The sequence below is a fragment of the Colias croceus genome, chromosome 7 (assembly GCF_905220415.1).
Source record: "Colias croceus chromosome 7, ilColCroc2.1".
Taxonomy (NCBI): domain Eukaryota; kingdom Metazoa; phylum Arthropoda; class Insecta; order Lepidoptera; family Pieridae; genus Colias; species Colias croceus.
In genome coordinates, this window is record NC_059543.1 from 9442936 (window position 1) to 9455493 (window position 12558).

Here is a 12558-nt window from a genome sequence, read left to right on the forward strand (position 1 = left end):
AAATTTGACGACTTGGGATAAAAAAAAACGTAAATTATTGCATTTATTTTATTTTATATTTTAATATAAATTCTTATACATAATTAGACTTGCCTTTTATAACCAAACTAGCCATAATCACATAATACTTAATAGCTAGTAAGTAGCTAATTGTAAACTATCAATACATATTTTATGATCGATTTCCATTGTCTCTTTTTATAATATGATATTCCTTCAAATGTAAATGTAACATAAACTGCAAACACTGATAAATTCTCTGTCCGCAGAATCAAATATCTGCCATTTGCTCACAGGAGCTTCATAGTCAAGTTGTTATAACGTTTCTTTGTGAGGAATGTCTCGAGTGGGTTTCCTATACGAGATATATAACGGCACAAGACAAGCAAAAGTTGTTTTTCCGTTTCTTAGAGATGCGTTTGTGTTACTGTATGTTCTTTGAAGTTATGCTATTGCAAGCTTTGATGAGTTAGCTGGCTTGTTTGCGCTGAACTGAGTTGTTTTGTATTGAATGATGATTATTCGTTATTTGTACATATTAAGATTAATAACAAAGCTTACATTATTGTTTTATATGACAAATATACCTAGTTCTAATAAATAGACGATAAGCCTTACAATATAAACAGGTGAATAAATACACTATAAAAATCCTATTATCAAATCTCAAACATTTAGTTGATGGAAATGGTCTTCGATTCTCTATGTTCAATAGATTGGATGCGTCTTTGAAGTTTCATGATTGTTTACTTTGGAATGGCTGTGATTTTTGTGTTTTGTGACAATGTTTGCGAAACATTATTTCAATATTTATATTTGATAAGTAAAATACTTTATAGGTAATACAAAATAAGTATTATTTAAACCGCATAAAATTGTAGACTTTACGTATTCTAAGTAGTCTAATATTTTGGAGGCGTCTTTAGTTGGAGTTGGTAAATTCAGCTAGTGTTAGGCATTCCGTGAATATTTTAGGTCTACACCGCACTTAAGCCGTGTGCCAAGGACGCAGGTGGAAAATTCTTAAAGGCAAATAGCCCACTTACTTTATTTTGTTTCTTTTATAAATTTTATGTCGAGCCCTTACCTGATCGCAAATATTGGATTTTGCTTGGAAAGCCGTCAATTATAAACCCTCAAGGAAAATACTATTACGATCTTTTGATATTTCTTTTTAGTCAACGTTTCAAGGGTCCTTTAGCAATTTTAGTAAGACCTTATTTATATTATGCATTTTGTATTCGTTTAAACACAAGGATAAAAAATATTTTCTTATTTTTTGATCATCGACCGAAGTGTTTAAAATTATAAAACGATGGTTTACATGTAATAACTTTCAACAGTTTATCGAATAAAAAGAAAGTTTTCCTATGTTTATAAAATGCAAATATATTAAGTTAGTCGCCTTGCTCTTTCCGCGACGTGGCATGAAGGAAAAGTTGTTTAAAATCTGTTCTTGGTTCTTTTCTATTGCGATCACGTGCCACGAGATCTAACCGTCTCGGTGTTAGCCAACAAATTGATATTTTTCAGATACTCTTCCGTACACAGACTCGTTCAAGCTGAAATATACTTACGATATCTTCAATTCAAGCCGTAGATAAAAGCTAAACAATATTGTTTCCAATTTATTTCGGACAACCTCAAAGGTTAACCTGTACTTGTTTGTTTTCTTCGTCCATTAGAGTGATTGAAAAAAGATTTACTTAAACACTTATATGAAGAGCAGTTTCATTATTTAAAAAATACATTTTGTGAAATGCCATACCTACGTCGAATTTTAAAAGGCCTTACATTAAATTGACGGCATTTATAAACCAAATTGTTCACGTGGACTGCTTTTTAATTATCCGTATTGCTTTTTAATGTCATGCTTAAAAGATATGCCGCCGTTCCCGGAAAATGTTTCCACATCATTCATTTAGCGAATTGGGTCGGTACCTATTATTGAAATTCCTCGATTTGAGACGCAGTGAAGTCACCTAGAAACTCGTACAAAGACAAACAAACCGCGGCTGATACAGGTGAATTAATACGCAATAAACGCCAATTTGAATCCATCTCAAGCTATCGTTATTAACGCTTCTAGGTATTTGTGAGTGGCGATGTTCACTTCAACTCCATTGTTTTGCTATTCTATATTCTAAAATAGCATGCTAGTTAAAATATGAAAATGCTTATAAAATGAAAGTTTACTTGTACTAAATTTTTATCTATGTATTGTTGTAAATATATAATGATGTTCTTTCTCGAAAATGGTAGCAAAGATAGTTTATGGCCACGGAAGTTATAATTTTTAAATGTAGGCGGAAGAGATGTATTTGTTTTTTGAGTTCCTCTAGGGACTTTATGCTGCAAATTCACTATTGAAATTATAATAATGTACTTAATCGTTGTAACAAATGTAGCATACATTTTGTTTTTGATACAGAATAATGTGTTTATTTGAGCATAAATGAAATCGAATTCACGACTCTATATTTTATAGTCAATCAAATTTTTATTTGAATCTTATTTGATACTTACAACATTCAGCATTCTTCAAAATAGGGTATAGCTAATATTATTAAAATACAACAAAATTGAGAGCCTCCTCCTTTCTGAAAGTCGGCTAAAAATAGTTTAATTTCGCGGTTTCGCGAAGTGGTGTATTTTTTAGTTCGTAGTTACTACCTGTAGCTTTTTCCTTTTTTCCGAGTTGTGTACGTTTTAGCTCACCTTTATATATCCGTTCTGGTTTTTTTAATTTTACTTATTTTCTAAGGAACTTTTGGGGTAATTGCAAATGGTGGAGTAATTTAGAATGTGGTTTGTAGTTTCTTAAATAAAAAAGACGTGTGGCACTCGGGGACTGCCTCGGTAAAGCTATTGCATAGCATGCCTTCAAGCCACACCGAGCCCGTCGGAGTGGGGAGTGTGAGGTTTTTTCGTTACGGAATTTCTCGATTCGGTCCCCGCGCTCAAGGCCCGCGATAGAAGCTATGCAATAGCTTAAAAAAAGAAAAAAATCGTAATAACATTAGTTACGTATTTCACAAAATTGATTACTTACATCCATGGTGTGTTTTAAAACTTTTTAAATAAAAAAGTAATTCCCGCCAATCACCTTGTCGAGTTTTTATGTAAAGAACCATTCATTGTGTTTACACAATTTCGTCTAAAGTTCAGAAGTCTTTAAATAACTTCAACGTGCATGCAGTTATCGTTTCAAACTTTTTTATTTTATATGACAGCCAAACATTGAATATACAGCAAACTTAAAGTACATTTTTCAAATAAAATTTGCAAATAAATTTATTTTTACGGAACGCGAAGCGACTAACACGTAGCGAACTTTTAATAAAGTTAAAAGAGTAAGTACACACTTTGAAACTCATGATATCATTACTTCGGAAACAGCGTTGTAGTTTGTAATATTATTTTAGTGTTTCTGTAAAGTTTGTGGCATTATTTAAGTGACAGTTTAACGGTTGTATCATATTCGTAAAATATTGTTTCTAGTTACATCATTGAAACAGAGAGAGCAAGAGCGTCCAAGCCACCGTAATATGCCATTTAATAGAATACAATATTATGTAAAAAGTTTTTTTATAGAGGTTCAAAAAATATCTGTTATCATAGTATTTATATACCTCGAGCGGCTATTTCATTATTTAGTTAAATCAAACTGTTACGGGGCACCTAAGGGATTATACATTTTTACCTTTTCCCGAAGAAACGTGAAGTCAGTCTCGTCTTTAATTAGGTTACACTCTAGGAAGACTATCTTTAAACCTTGTTAGCGACTAAGTATTACCAGCAAGAAACTCTAGAAGCTATGTGTCCCATTAAATTGTATTTATTTTGCTAAATATCTGTTATGTTCGTAGGTATTCATTAATAGTGTTTTAGAACATTTTCATTTCTTCGGCTATTACTATTACTGTCAGTAGTAAGTAAGTAGGTACGACTGAAAATATATTTATTTAAAAAAAAATCGTACTTAGATACCTTTTTATATTTAAGGTACCTACTGAAATGTGTATTTCACAATTTGAAAAATATAGAATTAAATAAAAGGTTTGTCATAATATTATGTTTATTTAAGTTTTATTTATAATTACGATAAGATAAAATAATCTTTCACAAAGCTAGGCATAATGGATGTAGTCGTATCTAAACCAAAGCAAAATTATAACTATACACAAGATGTAACGTCGTCCGCTTCACCAATGCTCAAAATGGCGCAGGAAAACATGATTATGAATCCAATCCGGTTTCACCGTATATTCTGCCCCCATGACTTCGACTAATATGACATATTCTGCCAATTTGCTTTAGCCTCCTGCTGTATAGATACATTTACAAAAGTCGCTCTGGGGTTAAATCATTTATTCAACAATCGGAATGTCTAAGTTGGTCTCAAAAACTAAGCAATCTATAACCTTGATACATTTTCTAAGAATCAATTACTTACCTCCAAGCTTACCTCCTTTACTCGATGGTAAAGAGCGTTTACCCATTGAAATGAAAAAGTATAAATAATAATGTTTAATGAAAAAAGTGAACTAACTTCTATAGTATTTGGGAACGTTAATAACAAATGTACCATAAGTTTTGTGATGTTTACAGTTCTCCATTTTCAGGTAAGTAATTACGTACTTTTATTACTTTAATTCGCTATGCCAAATGGATACAAATGACTGCATTTAATATGTTAAATACGATTTCAAATTGCGGAATCGATATGATTAAAACAGGATTACATTTGCCGCACTGGAGTGTCATATAGATATGAGTATTGGATGAATTTTGAGCTAGGAATAAACCTGCAATCTAAATTCATGTGGTGGTGCATTCGAATGGCCAGTCTGTGTTAAAGCTTTTACTTATACTTACATAAACACAAATTTTCGATGTAAGTTCTCACATAAATTGGTTTTATGTTTTATTAAAATGTGATTTAAATAATATGCAAAGAGTGTATTAATATGCGCACCTCAATAACCTGTACACGCATTCGTTGTGTTTTAATTAAATTGTAAATAATTATACAGCCATTGGAAACAATGACAATACTGTATAAGAAAATATTTTAATAACATATATTAACATATATACGTATACGTAGAGTACCTAGTTTGCATTTGTGTGCTAGTGTCCAAAAATAAGTAAAATAAAAATTTGGTTTCATTTTTTAGTTACTGGACTTTAAAAGTTTTATATATGCAAAATGTTTGAGTTTGGGTGTGATCTTTAATCTTAGTATGTTTTGCTGTTTTATATGTCCACCAAGATGTCATGACGGCAATGTATCATTGATATAAAGTATTTTTGGCTAATTCATAAACATGCCTTTTTACTACTTTATGTTGTAGGTCACGTGTATTGTAGAGTTAGAACATCTCTACAAATCATAAGGCTTACTTAGTTGTGTGTTGGATTTGCATTTGATGTTAATTAATTTGTTCAGTAGTGGAGGTATGAGATTATTTAAGTGAATACAATTTAAAGAATATTATTACATTTTAAAGTTTTGGATGCAAGGAAGATCTTTATTTACTTTTTCTTATTTTTTGTGTAAATATTGTTTTAACAGGAATATGCTCGAGTCAGCAGAAGTTAGCATCAGTATATTTTCACGGGTCATTATAAAAAAAAAAAAAACTATTGATGATGAATTTATATTTTTTGGTTTTATGGCATTCAAATGCTTTATAAATATAAATTTATAAAGAATAGAAAAATTTTCTATTCTTTATAAATTTATAACTATTGATGATGTTAGAGAACCCGGTATTGCGAACACTTCTCAGCGAACGTGGTGACAGGCAGACAGTATTTAATATTTACACTTGAATGAATGTATCTATTGAAAAATAATAGCACACTGTTATATTCTAAACCAAGCTATATTCTGCTCCATTGTATTTGCTCCATTTCTAGATAATAGAGAGATAATAGTGACATCAAACTTCAAAGTTACCATATTGTGCATGAAAGGGAGCACACATCTGATTGAACACCGCTCGGTCGTGAGGGCTCATTGTCCAAACATACATAACTTGTACTAGATAATATACTACTCACATGTTTTAAAATGTTTCACTTTATATTAAAAGGTCATGAGGTACGAACGCGACTTTGTTGAGAGGAAAATGAATGCTTTATCTTTAAAAGGGAAACTTTTATTACATCGTCTCAAACTTTTTGATCTGTGTAGCGCATGTCGCGTGACGCACGATAATTATCGTACAAATACGATAATTTTTAGTTAAATGTCTATAGTGTGAAAAAAAGTTTCACTTTTACCGTGGTTTCATAAAACCACACAACATTTTTGTTTGCTCTCCCGAATTAATACTACAAATATTACTATGTATAACAAATTAATAATTTACCATACATGTTATCAGTCAAGGATTATACGGTGGTATTCTGCCAATGAAACAGATATAAATGGAATATTAATAAATAAATGGGAAAATCCATAAGCCCCTTAAATCACGTTTGTAAATTGTGTAACGTGTTATCTTTGATAAGCAGGTATAATATTAATTGCAACAACAATGTTAACAATAATTATTACATCTGCGATTGGAATGATAGAATAGTCTTGTGGGCGCCTACCACAAGCTTCTGTCATTCGAGAATTATGCCTAAGTGTAATTTTCAAGGCACGGAAATACTCAACTATCCGGAGGTATTTGACCGCAAAATACAAGCTCGTTTTAAAGCTTTATTACTATGTGATACCTACTTCTAGTTCTAGTAAAAACCTTATTGATAATGTCTATTCACCACAGGTCTAATCTGTGGGTCTAATCGTAAGATGCGTAAGATACTCGCTATATGGAGTGAATGATAAGTTTTTTAGCACGATGGCTGGCATATACATACAGGCGTGGTGACAGCCTGAAATTTGAGGAGTCACCCAAATAGTAAATTATAAGAAAATTAGACATACGAGTAGTGCATATACAATTTTTATGAACATATTATTTAACAAATGGAAGTCTTCCACGTTTTTTGCGAACCCATAAAATTGTTTTATATTTCTATATTGTTAAGTTTCAGAACCTTTTTGAATTTGTCTAGTACGATTTTAGTTCTGTTCCCTATGACCTCACTTTTGGACCAAGCCTGGGCACTGAACTGTGTAAATTTTTTGTTCCTAAGACTATTTTGTATTGCACAATTAAAAAAAGAAAATAAAGAAGAGTTACATAGCTACCTATATATACGTAGACAAATACTTAACCTCTGTGTCGCAAAGTCGGCACAGAAAAGGTGCAACTTGTAAATCACATTTAACAGAAAATATCTTGCAGTTGGAAAAATGTGATTTTTGCATAATATGATCCCAGCGCTTGCATGGTTACTGGTATAATAGGCGGCAGTTATAAAATACACCTATTGAGAACGTTGTCGATATTTATTCTTCGAGTCTTGGTTTTCTTCTTTCTATTATTTCCTGTATTATGTTTAATTTACTTCTGTATCAACCCGTTCTATACCCAGTACCTGAGCCATTAAATTATATGATCATAAACGTGTAAATAGATATTATAAATATTATTTAAATATTTATGTATCGTGCATATGCAGAATTGAGCTTCTTTTTCGAATAACCTATTTCGATACGGAAGACGCGTACCTACAAATACATCACAACTTTATTGATGAAAAAGAAAGCCGATTAATTAGCATAACACAGATATAAACCATCATACCTCATAACCAATCACTTTACGCTTGATATACCTAATCACCCAGACAATTCAAAATAAAACCTTTATTATATTGTACTACATAGAAACCTGATTACAATGTTTGCAATAAGGCTGCATTAAAATAATGGGATCGATACCGCAGTTAATACACTTCCATCATAAATTCAATTAAACAACCTATAAGCGTACTCAAAATATGTAGTTTAAACAAAATTTGTGATCAAAAATGTATTTAGCACTTATATAAAGTTTTAATTGAGTTCGCGGAACGCAAACTGGTTTTGTTAAATCGTGTCTGTTAAGGTAAACAATGAGGTTGGAAGCATATTTTCAGTTCGGCCAGAAACATTAAGGAAATGTGATTACAAGGCAAGCGGAAGTTAGTTTAACTTCAGCTTCGAGTATCCACGAAACATCCGTTTTGTGGACTGCTACCGAATACCGCTTTCATTGGTTAATGTTTGCTCTCATAATTTGTTGATGATTTTCAGCTTGTGCACTTGTGTCGCTTCTTACACACATTTGCGGGTTCTTAAATATGGCCTTATAATTAAGAATATTATAATTGATTTTAAAGAATTATCCTTAAAATTTGAAAGTGTTACCACATAATAATTTATAGTACCTAATGGTACTCTTCAGTTTTACTGATACTGATTTTACGTAACCCTCATTAAATCTAGTTAATTTAAAATTATTTAACCGTTTCAGTTACCTAGTTCATTTTAAAAGGAGATTTGAATGTATTCAACATTCTAATCTCCTTTTAAATTGAACTTTACTCACATATTCTTCAGACTAAAATATGTAGTAGGTAGTTACACCAAGAAGACAGGATTAATAATACCAAAGGTACATACTACCTATTTTCAGACTGTATCCGTAGTAGAACGAATACATAATTGAAAATGATTCCGAGAAATCTGAACAAGCCAAGCCGACTTGTACGAAAGCAAAAATAACTTATAATTTTAACCCTACATTACAAAAACATTGAGCAAGATTTGAACATTGAAAATGTATTAAGACTAGTACAAAATTAACGTTAGTACTTGATTGGATTGATACCACGGGATTTAATATACATTTAACAACGTAATTATAGGTTACATTACTAACTATCGATGTGTGTAGCGTTAACTGCTAACGAATCAACTAGAATATTACTTGGTTAATGATTAATCACCTCTCGCTGAGAAATCTCGTGTTTTACCTTATACATTTCAAAACCAATATCGAGAAAATAAGTACAAAAGTTTGTATAAACAATACCTAAAATAACCACAATTGCAAATAGAATATGTACTCGTAGATACTAGATACGAAATTGTGGTTGTTTTTTGAAAAATTAAAACATTCTGTGATATAGGTACATTATACATACAGTGCAAGCGACGCGGACGTTCAAACAAATTCGTAGGCAATTTCGAAGCGATACGTAAAAAGGATATAGTGGAAGTCACAATCATTTATTTTCAGCCTAAACTCGCTGCGGAATAACATCATATTTGTTTTCAAAATATTTACCGAAAACGTGAAATTAATTGAAGAGTTTCAGGTATTTCGTTTATACTTTGCTTATTAGGTATTTAGGTATATATCTTTAAATGTACGAGACACAACTCCGAACACGGTTTATGAAACTTGGATACGAAGTTTGATGAAACCTTCATTTATCATATTCATTTACCTTCAGGTTCATATTTGTACATTTTTCAAACAGCTTTGATTAAACAGTTTTCAGTAGATAATATTATGAGAATAAATTTGGGTATAGGAAAAAAGATAAATGGAATATGCTTTTAAGTGTTTTATAGCTTTAGATAATTGTTTTGGTTAAGATATTCGCGTCATAACGTATTAATAGTTTCTTTTTGTAATAACATATAAGTCGAGACTCCTTCTATTGTGAAGGAAATACAGTGTAATAACTCTGTTACATCGTTATTAATGAACAACAATGTTTTCCTTAATACCTTACGACCCAGACATAAAGTCCAATTTACCCCAGGTTTACAACTTCCGTACTTGAAACTACTACTTCAAATTTATACGCGTTGCACTAAAATAAATACAATATATTATCATGATGACAAAGTATAGCCTTTGGAGGTTATTTTTTTTTAATTTCCAACATAGGTGCATGGTGAGATATAAGGAGGTGTCCTTATAAAAGGGTGATGACGTAATCAACAAAATTTACATTTAAAAAGATCACAAAAAGGATTTTGGTAAAACGGGTGAAAAAATTTCAAAGAAGTTCCAAAGCATAAATCGTATGCGAAGCTTTTTAACAAACACATCCCGAAATAATCACGTTATAATTTTAATTTGTATTGTTACACGAAATTAACATAATATTTGAGGCATATTTCAACTGAAACATAGTTTATTAACCTTCACTTCAAGTGATGTGCTACAAATACTTGAATTATCGATATTTCTATTTTGTGGAAATTGCTTTTCTTCTTCCACTCAACACTTTAAGTAGTAATAGTAGTAACCTTTTTGGAGATTTTCATATACAATCTGCAACGTTTCATAAAAAATAGTTCAACATTTTTAATCATATTCATTACTAGCTGTTGCCCGCAGCTTCGCTTGCGTCGAAAAGATAAATTTTCATTGTACAAACTTTCATCCCCTATTTGATCCCCTTGGGGGGATGAATTTTATAAAATCCTTTCTTAGGGGACGCCTACGTTATGACATGCCAAATTTTTTCCGCCCGATACGTCCAGTGGTTTGGGCTGGGCGTTGATAGATCGCTATATCAGTCACCTTTGAGTTTTATTTATATAGATGAGCTTTCACATGTAAAAGCACATAATCGTATTCATAAATCTAATTATATCCTACCTAAGCCCTAACGTTATAAAAAAAAGTATTTCCTACATTAATAATTACCTTTATGTTTCATCATCAGCCCATATACGTTCCCACTGCTGGGACACGGGCCTCCTATGAGGGTACAGGCCATAATCCACCGCGCTGGCCAAGTGCGTGTTGGCGGATGACACATGTCGTCGAACTTTTTAATTCTTCGACATGTCGGTTTCCTCACGATGTTTTCCTTCACCGTTCGAGCAGTGGTGATGTTACAACATGCGCAGATAAATTGAAAAATCAATTTATTTCCTGCGCGCTCGCCTGGTCTCGAACCTCGGACTTATCGATTCGAAGTCCAAGGTCTCACCACTGAGCCACCACTGCTTTTATGTTTACTCATTGAAAAAAAAGAAACAATAAACAACGTTTATAATTAGTGTAAACAACGATACATCTTAAATCACTTCCCTTCATAATTTTAAAGTCATTTAATGTAAGCACAGAAAATGAATTAATGGCATAATAAGGAAACATTTATTTCAGAATTTAGTTAAGCCTGAAGGCAGCTTTTCTTCTTATAATTTAAATTGAAAATAAAAGTAGTCGCTGTAATTGTGAAAATGATTTTAATATTTATTATATTATGCATAAACAGCTTACTATAATTGCTCTTTAAAAATTATGCAACAGAGCATAATCTATTTTAAAATTTGTATCTCTCTAAAGAGTCTATCTACAAAGAACTGATAGAGATAACAGATAAATTAATGGGTTCGTTATAAGTTTTTATTCCTTCTTAATCATATCACTTCACAACTGGTACCTACCTAGAATTAACAAAACACAACAAATTAAAACTTTGCAAAAATGGTTCAGCCGTTTACAACTGATTATGTTACCAAGTGATACAAGGATTTCTTTTTATAATATAAAGGCACCCGCCATCACAGGGTGTTCGCGCCACGTTTGGAATATTGTCCAGAGATATTATTCACATTTATTATTTACTAGCTGCTCCACGCGGTTTCACCCACGTTGCTGCACTCCTGTTAGTCGTAGTGTGATGATATTATATAGCCTATAGCCTTCCTCGATAAATAAGCTATCTAACACCGAAAGAATTTTTCAAAGCGGACCAGTAATTCCCGAGATTAGCGCGTTCAAACAAACAAACAAACTCTTCAGCTTTATTATATTAGTATAGATTTACAAAAACACAATTTAATACAATGCAACATAATAAGGGAGATTTTAGATAAAGTTTGTATGGATTAGGGGGTTTTAATACATTACAAATATGAAATAGTCATTATGGTTATTGTAATATAGTAAAAAGACGTATTGTATTATGTATGAACACATATTCAATGTGGATTATGGATGATCAATCAACACTAGATACAAATTGCAAGATGTCATGCCACGACACGCAATTCTCGAACTATAATCGATATCTATCTATTGTTTCTATATTAGCCACTAATCACTTGGTAATTTGTTGAAAAGTTTATTACATGATGAACATTGTGCTTGTTATAAAATTATCATGGCTAGTATACTATAAGTACATCTAGTATCCTACTATAATATTATAAATGCGAAAGTTTGTGAGGATGTGTGTGTGTTTGTTACTCTTTCACGCAAATTCAACTGAACCGATTACAATGAAATTTAGCACACATATAGAGGGTAACTTGGATTAACACATAGGATTATATACACACCGGCACAATTAGCGGAACAAAAAAAAAGTGAGACTATGAGATAATAACGCATATATTTGACGAAAATGTAATTAGATACAAAATAACAAGTTGATTAACATCTTTTAACAACAACTTTGAAAAGTCTTCGTTATTTTTTATTGAAAAATTAAGAAATTTGAAATAAGTGAAATTTTTAGATGATTATGAACCATCACAAAAAAATAAAAAAAGTAAGCATTAAATGATTTGACAATAAAATTAAAGCAAATTTAATTACGAGTGTTTCCCCCTCTTGCTCTGATTACGGTTTC